Source organism: Pristis pectinata, chromosome 2 (assembly GCF_009764475.1).
Source record: "Pristis pectinata isolate sPriPec2 chromosome 2, sPriPec2.1.pri, whole genome shotgun sequence".
NCBI lineage: Eukaryota > Metazoa > Chordata > Chondrichthyes > Rhinopristiformes > Pristidae > Pristis > Pristis pectinata.
In genome coordinates this window covers 123,380,170-123,394,141 of record NC_067406.1, presented here as the reverse complement: position 1 = coordinate 123,394,141, position 13,972 = coordinate 123,380,170, and the positions used below count along the sequence as shown (strand labels likewise).

The window sequence follows — 13,972 nt, the reverse complement described above, 5'->3', positions numbered from 1 at the left end:
CCACTCCCTCTGCACTGAACACAAATGCCTGATTTTCTGCTCGTCGAAGTGGGGGTTGAAGACTCTTGCGTTCTGACGAAGTAGGGAAAAAAATAACCTAAGCGAGGATTAATGGTTAAAAAAAACTGCACTGTGACCAATGAAGTGAGCAAGTTCCCATTCAAACATCTATGTGCCTTAAGGAGTAAATTAACAAACTATGCAAACAAGGTAACCTCACAGTCAATCCATGCACCAAACTAGCTCCAAAGCTCAGCTGACAATTTAGTACTAGCAGGAAGTGAGGTACCTACTCCTGACTGCTGTCCACAGATCACTGCTAAAATAAAGTGCATGTGGAGACTGACCAACACCAGGATCAGTCCCAGCTCCATTTCCCCTTGTTGCTGAAAAGCACAGTGACGGTCACTGTAACCTAATATTCACATACAACATTGGAGGTTACTGCCCATCAAGTTTATGCCAGTTCTCAGACCACCCTATCAGTCCCATTTCCCTGTAACAGATTCTCTTTTGCATGCCCAAAAACTCCAGCCTGATTTCCCCATCACCCATCTACAATTACATACGACGATTTAAACAAATGACAGCATCACACCCACAGAAGAGGGGAGAGAAGGGGAGGAGCGGATGAGAGTGTGGGAGAACTGTACAGAGTTCACATAACTGAAAATAGATTCCACGTCACATTCCAATCTTTGAGAACAAGAACACATTCCAATGCCGATGCTCTGAATAAGTCACAAAACACAATAGCAACTCTACCAAAGTCTGTCATTAACCTTCAAATACTTGTTTGCCAACGTTGCCTGATCCAATCTGTTCCGTCAGCGATCACGCACGTGCACTTAGTTTATCACTGCCAGGCTTATCACAAAGCACCTGCACACCTCCAGCTGCAGTCCTCATTTAACACTGCTTTCTTCTGTTGATTTGGGTTTATTTTTCCTTTCCCTTCACATCCATACTTTGCATTCCCTTCAAAGTAGCATGCAGCTGATCTCCTTTATGGCTCCACGTCCCCGAAGACACCAGAAAAATACTCAGATGGAAACCAGCATCAGTCATTCCCTCTTTCGACCTCTCCCAAATCTCAAGGACATGGCTACATTCTCCCTGGCAGCTCACAAACCAAACTCAATGGGAAATATCCAGAGGGTGGAGAAGGAGAAGAAATAATAGTGACTTATTTTATACAGAGAAGTGAAGTATTTGATTTACCTTCAAATAACCTACAGTAAATGTTTTAAGCTGCTGTGGGATCTCGTATTATAGTGACGGGCTTGTAAACCCTCAGATCTATAAATGAGAAATTGAACAGAACCATGTGGTATTTAAATTTGATTCAGATATGGTGCTCGTCATTAGACTTCAACATCTCAAAGCCATTAAGAGGAACATTTTCAAATCAGACTTCTCTTAATTCTTCAGTAGAGCTGTCCTCCCACTCACAGCCTCTCCTCCTCATAATCATCAGACTGCTCTCTTCTACACCAATTTGCACCATGCATTCTTTTCACAGCTCCATACAATAAGGTTGTGTTGGAAGCATTTAATACCTTGCAGCATCTCATCTCTGTTTGGCTGAAGGTTTTGTTCCATTGTATCATTATCACCCCAGGATTGAGATTTCTCCAGCCCTTTATCTTACTGAAGAGAAACAATACAACAGTAGTATTAACTTCAGTGCAGTCAGTCATTCAAAGTCCCAGCATCGAGAATTACAACACAAAGGGGAAAAAAAGACCAACAATTTTCTTTTACAATTAAAATATCTCCTCACATTCCTTCAATATTATCTACACCCTTGTGGAAATGCATCAAGCAAACACCAGGCGTTCACAGGGAGAGTGTAAACAAAGATTGGTAGCTTGATAACTCTCACTCTACTCATTTTAAAGCAACGTTTGCAGAAGTGTAGGCTCAGCTCATCTCTCAGGCAATGTGGGCCAGACCGACAACTTCTAAATAAGATACACTCACTGACGAAAAGGTTTTGCTTCAGCATTATGCAATTTTCAGATTTAAAGCCATTACCTTAGAGAGCAAAAACCAAGTGTCCCTCCAACTTTTAAAAATGAATTCCACTGTAAGTCATCTGCCCTATTGCTCCACTCAATTGTCCTGAATTTTAGTAGCTTTGAGACATTCTTATTGCAAAATTGCCCAAAGGCTTTCCTTAAATGAATGGGAACTATACTATTCTTTTGTGTAATTTTTTTAGAAATAAGCATCATATCAATACACGAACAAAATTTACAGCAAAGTGCACAGGGAACAACCAGATAGATTTTCAACAAGTAAATGCAGAATACTTATTCCCTTTAGCTGAGGAATCAAAGACCAGAGAGGGACGAAGAACTAAAGGAATTGGTTGAAGGGTTAGATAGCAAAATGAGACAAAGATCTTTTCATTGAGAGGATGGCAGGGGCTGGAACTCACTGCGTGAAAGGCTGGGTGAGGTAAAATGACTCACATTTAATAAGTCCCTGGATGTATATTTGAAGAGCCATGACCTGCAAGGCTATGGATCAAGTTCTCCAGAATAATTCCATCTACCAGCACAGACACAATGGGCCAAATGGTCTCCTGTGTCATAAACCTTCCACGATCTGATCACAAGCTACAGATTTGAACAGATTGTTATAGGATTTAAAGCAATTACAGTTTTGAGAGAACTGCAGCAGTTCATTTGAATTGTGCCTCTGCTCACAATGGGTCAGCATCAGGCTGGGAGCTCAGCACAAATCTCATTACAAACTGCACAGAGTGGAAACTATTCAGTGCAGCTGAGTTAAGCATTGCTAACAACTTAGAGCAGCATGGTAGAATTATAAAACAGGAATGGAAAAAAGTGACCAACAACCGGAAGTTTTAAATGAGCAACTTTCTACATTACTGCAAAACAAAACAAAAAATTACCAACTTAATGTTATAATACAATCAAAGCTTACAGGTGAATTGAGGATACAGTCCATCAACAAACTTACCCTTCACCTCTTAAATTTAACTCAGGGTTAAAGGACGAAGATCTTGTCTCCTTTGGGCAAAAGGCAAATAGACAGTTACAAAACAGATATTGGAAAACAGCATTTCAGCTTAAAACTAGTCTCATTTTGGGAATGAAGGTTGATGTGGGAACTTTCAATGGCCATATCTGTATAGAGGATACATGGAAAAAAGAAATCAATCTTCATGTAACCATTCCCCCATTTAGAAAAAATTTAATGTCCTAGCCACAAAGCACCTTCAGAAAAACAAAGTTCATCTTGTTAAAATGTTTAAGGTAAAGAAATAGATCCAGCTAATCTAATGCCCAAATTCTGCAATTTTATTTGGTACATTATCTCTTAATTTTCCAAAACAGTTAATTTCCTCAGCAATGCGTAGGGTCCCTACATCTGTTGTCTTCACCATGTAGGAATACAGGATTGAGATCTGAAAGACAATCCTGTTCCAGTCAGTGGAATGTGGACATCTGTATCAGCTCATTGTAAAAGCAGTCTAGCTGATACCACTCACCCACCCTCTTCCTACAGCCTTGTGAATTCCTTCTTCGTGGATACTTAACCAGCTCCCTTCTGAACATTGCAATTGAATGTTCAGCAGGCACGGTAGTGTAGCGGTTAGCGTAACGCTTTACAGCGCCAGCAATCCGGGTTCAATTCAGGCCGCTGTCTGTAAGGAGTTTGTATGTTCTCCCCGTGTCTGCATGGGTTTCCTCCGGGTGCTCTGGTTTCCTCCCACGTTCCAAAGACATACGGGTCAGGAAGTTGTGGGCATGCTATGTTGGCGCCAAAAGCGTGGCGACACTTGCGGGCTGCCCCCAGAACACTACACAAAAGATGCATTTCACTGTGTTTTGATGCACATGTGACTAATAAAGATATCTTAAAATCCACCTCCAGGATTACTGCTGACAGTGCATTTCAGATCTTAATCAATTGCTGTGTAAAAAAAGATTTTTTCTCATGTCACTTTTGGTTCTTTCATCACTGTTGGTTTTGTTGCCTTCTAATTCTTGACCCCTCTGCCACTGATAACTACTTTTTCTCTATCTACACCCTTCATGATTTTAAACACCTTTATATGGTCTCCTCCCAATTTTCCCAGTCCTAGGGGGAAACAAACCCAGCTTCTCCACATAACTCAAGTTCCTCATCCCAAGAATCATTTTGAGAAATCCCTTCTTCACCCCCTCTGAAACCTTAATCTCTTCAGCTAACTTTGCGTCACTGTGATTGGTTAATTAGCTTCTGTAAATTACCCCATTATGTAGCTAGGCGGCAGAAGGATCAAAGGTTAACTTATGTTCATGTGAGGTAGAATAACCTGCAGGGGTACAGAGAAATAAGGAGGAAAAATGGAACTGATGAGAATGCATTTTTGGGACCTGATTGGCCAAATGGCCTCCACCTTCGTTGTAATAAGTAAACAAAGCTGGATTTAAAGGGCAACACAGCGAGGCAGCAGTTAGTGCCACTGCCTCGCAGTTCCAGGAACCTGGGTTCAATCCTAACCACAGGAGTTGCCTGTGCAAAATTAGCACATTTTCTCCGTGACTGTATGGGTTTCCTCAGGGTGCTCTGGTTTCCTCCCTTATCCCTAACTGGAGCTGGTAGGTTAATTGATTGCTATAAATTACCGCTTAGTGAAAGTTAATGGTGAAAAAGATCAAAGGAGAGATCATGGGCTTGTGTGAGGGAGAATAAATTACAGGGAAATAAGAGGAAATAGATTAATGGGATTGCTCCCTAGGGAGTCAACATGGTCAAATGTACTGAACAGCCTCCTCCTGCAGTTGTCAGAAAATCAAGATACATGGACAAACAGCAAAAACGGACATCAGAACTCTATGTGGACACACAGAAGTGCAAGCTCACATCCTCTGATGTGCTGTTACAATGCATTAAACACCCAGCATCTGTTAGCTCAGCTTCACTATGTACCTAGTAAAGTTTTTAAAATTAACAAAGCCCCTCACCGACTAAAATTTGGGAAGATTTAGAAGAGCCACATCCATAAGCTTAACAAGAAAGACACTTTACCGTACATCCACAATGATGTACAGCCTTTAAAGAATATTTCTTGAATGCTACTCTAACAAAAGTAATGGTTTTCATAATGTTAAAAACATTTGTCTTCCAGCTTCATGAACCCTTTCTCCTCCTCTCTGTCACAGTCTAAAGTAAAAACACAAAGTCATTTTCCGTTGCCTGGTTAGAATTAACAGGCATATCTTGTTTCCCCTCCCCCCCCCAAAAAAAAAGTGCTCTCTAGGAAATGTTCCTTTCCTCAAAGCCAGGATTTATTTCATTGTCCTCACTTTGCTCTCTGATCTGGACAAACTTATCCTTGAGGCAGATGAGCATGGAATTCTGGTCAAGTTGAGTAATAGCTGCTGACCTGCCTTTAATCATGCACTAAATGTGTAATGTTTTAAACTTTAGAGCTTTCAAACACAATTAAAGCCAAATCACTGTGCAGTGAGAAGCCAATCCTGATATAGAAAGAGAAATAAATGGCAGCCTGGTATAAATTATCACCATTACATGCTAGAGAGAACAAAAATGATCCATAAACAAAAACATGTGTCACTAGTTATAGAGAGTTTGTTGTTTATTTCCAAATTAAGCTTGAAACAGACTTGCAATGAATGACAAAGCCACATTGTCTCTATTAAGTTGTGCTCAGGATGACGAGAGGTTATGGTTCCGAAAAGCTCTAGTGATACTCCTGTTTACATGTGCATTTTCCGAAAGTGGTCATTGAATTTAAGCAATGGAGCCACAATCAGCTGTTATACCCACTGGTCAACCAACTACAAAAGCAAAATAATGCAGATACTGGAGATATCAGGAATGAAAACAGAAAATGGTAAACATACTCAACAAGTTAGGCAGCATCTGTGGGGAGAGAAGAGGAGGGAGGTTAGACATACACAGGTTTACCTGAAATGTTAGCTAATTTTCCCCCTCTCCACAGATGCTGACTGATATGCTGAGCAGTTCCAGAATTGTGTGTTTTTATTGTTAACCAACTAGTAGAGAAAAGGTTAAATCAAACATTCCAGAACAGCCATTTTTCTAAAGTGCTGAGTTAGGAATTATATAGAAACAAAGGCAGATGAAATAGTGGTGTATAAAATTGGAGTTTACAACATAAACCTCAATCTAACCAGCAAAGACCTTCAGGTTATCGTATTTCCATTCTCTCTTTTCTTTGTTTACAGGATTAGGTCTGTTGTTACACAATTTAGTCTACCATTAATAGGTAAAATAAGCATGCACCCTGAGAAATGGATTGCCTTACAAGTACACAATTTATAGTGACCAATTAGCATATCAAGCCACACGTCTTTGGGATGAGGGAGGAAACTGGAGCGCCTGGAGTAAGTCCATGCTGTCACAGAGAAAATAACGCAAACTCCTCACAGACAGCACAGAGGATCAGGATTCAACCTGGGTTGCAGGAGCTGCAAGGTAATACATAAGATTACTTCCACATATGTCTTATCTAGCAGACAACCAAAACATTTGCAAAGGATAAAAAGTACATAACTTAACATATCCCACTAAAGGCTGCCAAGCCCAATTGATAACGTGGATTATGCAGCCTGCTTGAACAACTAAAATGAACAAGTTAGATAAGCCCATATTTATAATCCCCAAGTAGGATGCAATTTTAAATAACCATATCATTTTTGGCGATATACTATCTTGGGTCACAGTGTGCAATTTGTGATATTTTCCAAGATTACTCCTGTTTGAACAATAAACTGCAAAACTCACCAAGGTGATCTCCAGAAACAGACCTTTGCTTTGTCTCTTCTCTCATAGAAGGTGGGATTTCAGACCAATGGGAAATTGGCAGATAGTATCCCTGTACAGAAGCCAATATCAAGTTCCCTGCCAGACTCACCAACTATTTATTTAATTCAAAGATCTGTTAATCTACATGGCTTTTGCTGATTTTGCACAGGACCAGTTACTTCAGACCTTTCTGTATACTCGTTATCCCAAGTTAAGTTCCCACTCCTGCCTGCTGCAAAATTACGCGGTGCCACGGATTCATTCTGTTAAATCGCATTTACTAGCAGTATACTACCAGGGAGAAGTCTCGTTAACACTCATTCAGAGTCGTTATCGGAGGTCTCCGCAATACAAAGGAGCAGACATTAATTTGTACAGTCCTTGTCACGCACACTTAGTCAATGTGGCTATACAAGTTTCGATCAGGCACCTAAGATACAAAGACAAACATCACACTCATTGTTTAGTATAATTGGTTTACAATCAAGTTCCGGGACACAGTAATTACCACCTGGTCTTGAGTCAGGGGCTAGCGTGCTTTTTTTACACTAGTTATATGTACGGTCACAATTTCTTAACCCTTTACTTCCTCACACTCACGGTCTCTAGGTTTCTTTAGTATCTGGTGTCTAGGATATTGGAAAGAAAAGCAATATGTACATTGCAGTATGATGTAAACATCAGGTAGTGCCTTACTAACTGAAGCAGGGAAAGGAAACAATCAACACATTCTGATAACAGCTCAGAGTTGTATAGCATAGAAAGAGGCCCTCCAAGCTCACTGTGTTAATTCTGAACATTCCCACCTAGAGCAATCCCGCTGCCTGCATTAATTCCATATCCCTCTATTCCCTGCTCATTCAAGTACCTGTCCAGATGCCTCTTAAAATGTTGTTCCTGCCTCCACCACCTCCTCTGGCAGCTCATTCCAGATATCAACGACTGTGTGGAAAAAATTACCCCTCAATTTCCCTTTAAACCTCCTTCCTCTCACCTTAAGCCTACACCTTCTGGTTTTAGACACCCCTACTAAGGGAAACAGACTCTGGCTATCTACCCTATATACATATATCATGTCACCTCTCAGTATCCTTCATTTCAAGGATGACAGACCCAGTTTATCCAGTCTCCTGATAACTCAAGCCTTCCATTCCAGGCAACATTCTTGTGAATCTTTTCTGCACCCTCACCAGCTTAATCACGTCCTTGCTGTAGTTTGGTGACCAGAACTGCACACAATACTCATCACATATAATAGTTTTACAAAATACAACTGTAATAAGGTCCCAACTCTTGGACTAAATATCTCGTCCAATGAAGGCAAGCAGACAGTCTGCCTTCCTCGCACCCAGGGTGTTCCTTGTGTTCCCATTTTCAGGGAACTATGTACTTGTACTCCAAGGTGTCTCTGTTCAACAGCACTCCCCGGGACCCTGCCATTTACTGTGCATTTCCTGCCCTGGTTTAACTTCCTAAAATATATCACTTCACACTTGTCCAAGTTAGCTTCCATCTGCAATTTCTTGCCCACTTTCCCAGTTGATCTATATCCCATTGTAACCTTAGACAACCTTCTTCACTGTCCACTATACCACCAATTTTAGTGTCATCTGCAAACTTACTAATCACACCACATATACATATATCTATATATACACACACACATATATACACACACACACACACACAGACATACACACACAGACATCCCAGGATACACCTGGTCAGGACCTAGGGAATTATCCACCTTTCTCTCTTTCAAGACCTCCAACATCTCCTCCATAGTAATGGTGACTATATCACTATACCCTCCCCTGAACTCATTAGCTTCCATGTCCTTCTCCAAAGTAAATACAGACAAGAAATATTCATTTAAGTCATCAACGCATTAACTCGGTTTCTCCCTCTGCTGATACTGCCTGACTTGCTGAGCATTTAAAGGATCTACAGTTGTTTTTCCTTTTGGACAAATCAATATTTATTTCCAAGAATTTAAAATTTGAAAAATATTCCCCAATTATTAAAGTAAGAGAGTGGAGGCCTTACAATTCAGCAAGTGATGTGGCTTGGCGGATTAATACATTGTACATGAACACATGCAGTAAAAACGTCCTGAGGTTTGAACCCTGATCTGTGATAGGTTAAGCAACCAATTTTAGCACTGACACCATGACTGGTCTCAGATTCCCTGGTTGAAAGAAGAAAAAAAAACTCCTGACAATCTCATGGATTAGTTAGTAGCACTCTTGCCCATCGGAAGGCTGAGGAGTCAAACCCCTCAAGGTACAAGTGTGTAATTGAGCTTGACAGTTCAGTGCAATGCTAAAGGAATGCTACATTATCAACAATCTTTTGAATAAATGACAGTGAGCCTGCTCAAGTGAATATACAAAATCCCACGACACCACTGGAAGCATTAGAGTTTTTCCAGATTCCAGCCAATGTATTTCCTTCATAACACTCACAACCAGAAAAACAGCCTCACTTGCATGCCTTCTGTCAAATATATACTTGGGCTTAAAGCGACACAAGCTTTTCTTAAATTACTAGCCAACTACTACCTTATAAAACAAGACAAGTTTCAATCAAGTTTTCCTCCACCTCAATTCATCCAATTCCAATAATTGGAAAAGTTGCCCCTTCTGTCCAAGCACAAGGATATCTAGGACTTTACAAAATGGACTTCTTCACTAAAATGATATTGTAGCAAACTCCAGGCAACCCAATAACAAAAAATCTGATTGAGCACTTGACTGTTCATTGATCAAAAAAACATTTAGCCTGATAAATATCTGCTAACGTATACTGTTGTGCGCTGCCAACTTTACTAAAAGGTAAAACAACTCTGCTTGGAACAGTATTAACATCAGGACTGTGCACATTACATTCCAACATTGCCATTAATGTACACTGCAGCATTGAGACCTCTTGTACACAGAATACGGCAACACAACAAAAAGGCTTCACATCATCTCCGCAAATGTTATTACGACGATCTCTGATCAAAAGACAAAGGCACGGGGCAAAATCTAGATTGACAAGAGAGCAAAAGGGCAATGCAAATCAAGAAATGGTAATCAAGAAGTTACAGTGCTAAGGTTTTAACTGACCTTTAGCAGGAGGAGGAGCTGAGAATGTGCGTCTGGAAATCATATTACCATGATCGTTATACATTTTGTTACCACGTGGTCTACTTTCACGTTCTTTCCTGCTGTCTCCTTTTTATTTCAACCTTACAATCATACAGCATAGAAACAGGTCCTTCAGTCTGACTCATCCACGCCAACTGAGATGCCCATCTACACTAGTTCCATTTTCCTGCATTTGGCCCATATCCCTCTATTCCTTTCCTATCCATGTACCTGTCCAAATGCTTTTAAACCTTCTGCTGCTTCTTGCCTTTCTCCCTCTTTTTCTGAGGAAAAGGCACCAAAACCCAAAGCTGGGAGCTAAAAAAGCAGGAATCACCCTTCCCTGCACATTTCTTCCTGAGACTTTAAGATAAGATTTCTTTATTAGTCACATGTACATCGAAACACATGGTGAAATGCATCTTTTTGCACAGTGCTCTGGAGCAGCCCGCAAGTGTCGCCATACTTCCAGTGCCAACATAGCATGCCCACAATTTCCTAATCCGTACGTCTTTGGAATGTGGGAGAAAACTGGAGCACCCGGAGGAAACCCACGCAGACACAGGGAGAACGTACAAACTCCTTACAGACAGAAGCCAGAATTGAACCCAGGTCAGGTGCTCTGCACAACCCCAGTTAGTTACTGTCTGGCACCCAGGGACGGGTGTGAAACAAAGCAGCATTTGGCTTGTTGAGCTATTTCCCCCTCCCTCAGTTCTATGGCACTGAATCATTTGGGAGAATAGTCCTACAAGTAGCCAACTGCAGTTTATCATTGGACCAGGAGCTGAAATAGAACATTAGTGGCCTATTGGATATACAAACACGGTAAGAATATACATACCCCTGCTTACCTTATCACCCAAAGCTAACTCAAGTGCATAATACGAATCAAACAGTAGAATTAACACTGACAATACTTGTGAATAAATTGAACTATTACCATTTCAACAGTATCTAAAATGTCAAAATCAACGTTAGTTATGCACACTTGGCAACATTATACAGTGCACAACTTCAGTTGACTTTTTCCTACTTCTAATCCGAGTTGCTGGATTCCGTCTACTATTTAGGCGGTCCCATGGGATGGAGAATGACTTGGTACCACTTGAATTCTAAAGGACGAGGCCAATGTGGGAACTGCAGACTTTAACAAAGGAGGGATTGGAGATGCCTCATTGGCTGGACGGGGTGGGGGTGATCTTTGAGGTGCTGCCTTTGTTTCTACACAGGGCTCCCAACACTCGAGATTCTCTAAGCCATGCTGAATACTGCTATTCCTCTTTGGGAGGTCGAGGGCAGGAATTCCCATGAGTTAGTGAGGAAGTTTCATTTCTACAAGGAGGTTTTAAGACCATCCTTGACTATTTTCTTCTATCCACCCGGAACTCTCTTCCCATGACAAGGCTTGGGGATAGAAATCCATTTCAGGATGTGGTGTTGAACATGCAAGCGACATGGCCTGCCCAACAGAGCAAAATGACTATAATTAGGTACGCAAGTGCCGGGGATGTTGACCTGGAAGAGGACACCCACGTTGGCAACAGTGTCCTCTCACTTGGTTCCAGACTAGCATTTGCTGAAGACACAGTTTAACTCTTTCATAAGAAATAACTGTGCAGCAACGACATTAATGCTGGAAAAAAAACTAGGCAAATGCCTTTATTATATGTCAGGGATTTTCTTTTAAACAAAATGCTTATTTTTGTTCCTAGTTGCAACTAATCTCAAAAAAATGCCAGTCCCAAAATAAACTCTGCCAGGAGTACGTGGTCGTAACCAGAGAAGGATCTAAAATTTTACTTGCAAAAAATTGTTTGTTGCCTTACTTTTGAGTCTGGAAATATTTTGCTTACGGAGTCAAAAAAAAACAAACTCCTGGAGGAACTCAGCAGCTTGGGCACTGGTTGTCGACATTTTGGGTCAAGACCCTGCATCAGGACTGAAACGTCAACTATTCCCTCCCGCTGCCCCTCCCACAGATGCTGCTCAACCCACTGAGTTCCTCCAGCAATTTGTTTTCTCGGTCCAGATTCCAGCATCTGCAGAGTCCTGTCTCCCTCCCCTCTGGCTTGTGCAGTCGGAGGGTGAGAGTTCATAAAACCAAAGGAAGATGCCAGTAGGTTTTGTTTATGAAACAAAAACTTGCAGAGAATTTGAAAGGGCTTTTATTATCATACTGAAAGTTCAACAGGTAGAGCCTTTCATGTTGGAGAAAAGGAGCCTAAAAAGGTAAAACCTAACATGAAAAACAAATATTTCACTGTTTTTTCTTTAAATGACAGTGGAATTGAGATCACGGAAGGATATCCTAGAGAAGAACATGTAACAAGTTAGAGCTAATTGTAGAAAGAAAAAGATTCTGGTGATACTCAAGGACAAGTTTGCTCCCCGTGGAAAAATCAAGAACAGAAGGCAGAGGATTTGGCCACAGATTTTCAATCCTTAAGAGTCAGTTACATCATATGGTAGCAAAGTATCCAAAGTATGACCCTTGTTTAAGAATGCAAAATGGGAAAACCAGTAATTATGGACCAGTTAGCCTGATTGAAAAACTCTTACAACCCATTAGTTCACGTTAGCAAATACTCAAATACTTTTGCTGTTCAAAACCTGTACACATTTGTTTAAAACAAATAGTATTTTTATTTTAAATGATTATATAGAGGGAATTGCAATTGCAGATGCCCACAGGTAGGAGGATAGAAAAAAAATCAAACTGTCAGACCCAATGATACTTTACTGTCTCTGGGCTAACAGGCTACTAAGGCAGAGACAAAAGGAAAGAAAACATGAAAGGGGTGAACTCCAGCTGGTAACAATGACCCAGGTGAATTCTGAGAAGACCCAGTGTGTTCAAGGGTGAATCCAGTTGAAAAGCAAAGACCGAAGAAACCCACTTTGGGCCTTACTACAAAACTAAACCTAAATTTAAAAATTAAGAATCTCTATTCCAAAACAGGATCCAAGAATATGCCTTTTTTCAAACCCATACTCAGAATGAAAGCAAATTATTACTTCTTTCTCATCCTACCTGCCGAATTCACTACCGACCAACAAATGAGAGTCCAATCATATTTTTAAAAACCTCAAGATCTGAAGTGATTTCGGCATGGAACTGTGGAAACAGGCAGCAAACCCCAAACACAGAAGCTGATCCTCTTTAGCCAACTGTCATGTCAGAGTAGGAAAATGCAGCCAAATGATCCACATCAACACACTATTTTTAGCCTGGTTACAGCTATTGCCATGTCATACAACTACTGCCACAATTAATCATAGCTGCCGCTCAAACCTTCCTCTCATGGCACATGACTCCTTCCCCAGCTCACTGCAGTACTTCCATATCAGTTATATTTAGAGAACTTGCTCTGTACACACCCTTAAGTAAACCACATCACAACAGGCACCGTTGGACTTCTTCACAGTACAGTCTTAGAAATACCATCAGGACAACAACTCTGTTTACATTTCCAGCTCAACTGTTCATTAGAGATCCCTCGGGATTCCGAGAACAAGATCACTGGGTTCTTCTGTACTGCTTTTTTTAAAAACAAAGTGAAATTGCACTATTTATACGGACTGTGCTAAAAATATTTGAAAGGCATTGGCTCCATGAAGCAATTCAGTTGCACAATATATAGTTTTCAAACCAACTAATGCCAGGTGACTTTGCAAGTTGTTCTTCTCCATTTCAAAATTGCCATAATCAACGAGGTCCTTAAGTTTTAAAAAAAACACCCTTAACCCTTGTGTCCTTGCATACTTCTGTCCTCTAACAACCTTGCCTCCAATACACAGCATCACTCCATGATCATCTTTCAAGCAACTCTGCTTAGATTTCTCAAGTTTCCAAACCTTCTCCAGCTAAAAAAAAACTGCCTTATCCAAACTCACAGAGATTCTCAGTGTGTTGCATTATCCATTCCCTCCAATTTTGAAAAGGTCATTTACACCATGCTTGTAAAAGGCCTCTTTCCATTATACAGCACTGAGACTATCTACACTCAACTCATCCCTTGCCTGTC

The 13,972-nt window shown here is 40.7% G+C and overlaps 1 protein-coding gene across 7 annotated transcripts in view; it reads right to left on the bottom strand.

Moving 5' to 3' along the window:
• The window catches only part of LOC127567011 (ETS-related transcription factor Elf-2-like), a 105,230-nt gene that overhangs the window by 76,426 nt on the left and 14,832 nt on the right, over positions 1-13,972 (bottom strand). The window contains exon 2 of one of the 7 annotated variants that reach the window (XM_052009639.1): positions 2,992-3,041. The exons of the other annotated variants lie outside the window; for them this stretch is intronic. The gene's annotated coding sequence lies outside the window, so the exon portion shown is untranslated. The remainder of the gene's footprint in view (positions 1-2,991; positions 3,042-13,972) is intronic. 7 annotated transcript variants of the gene reach the window in all.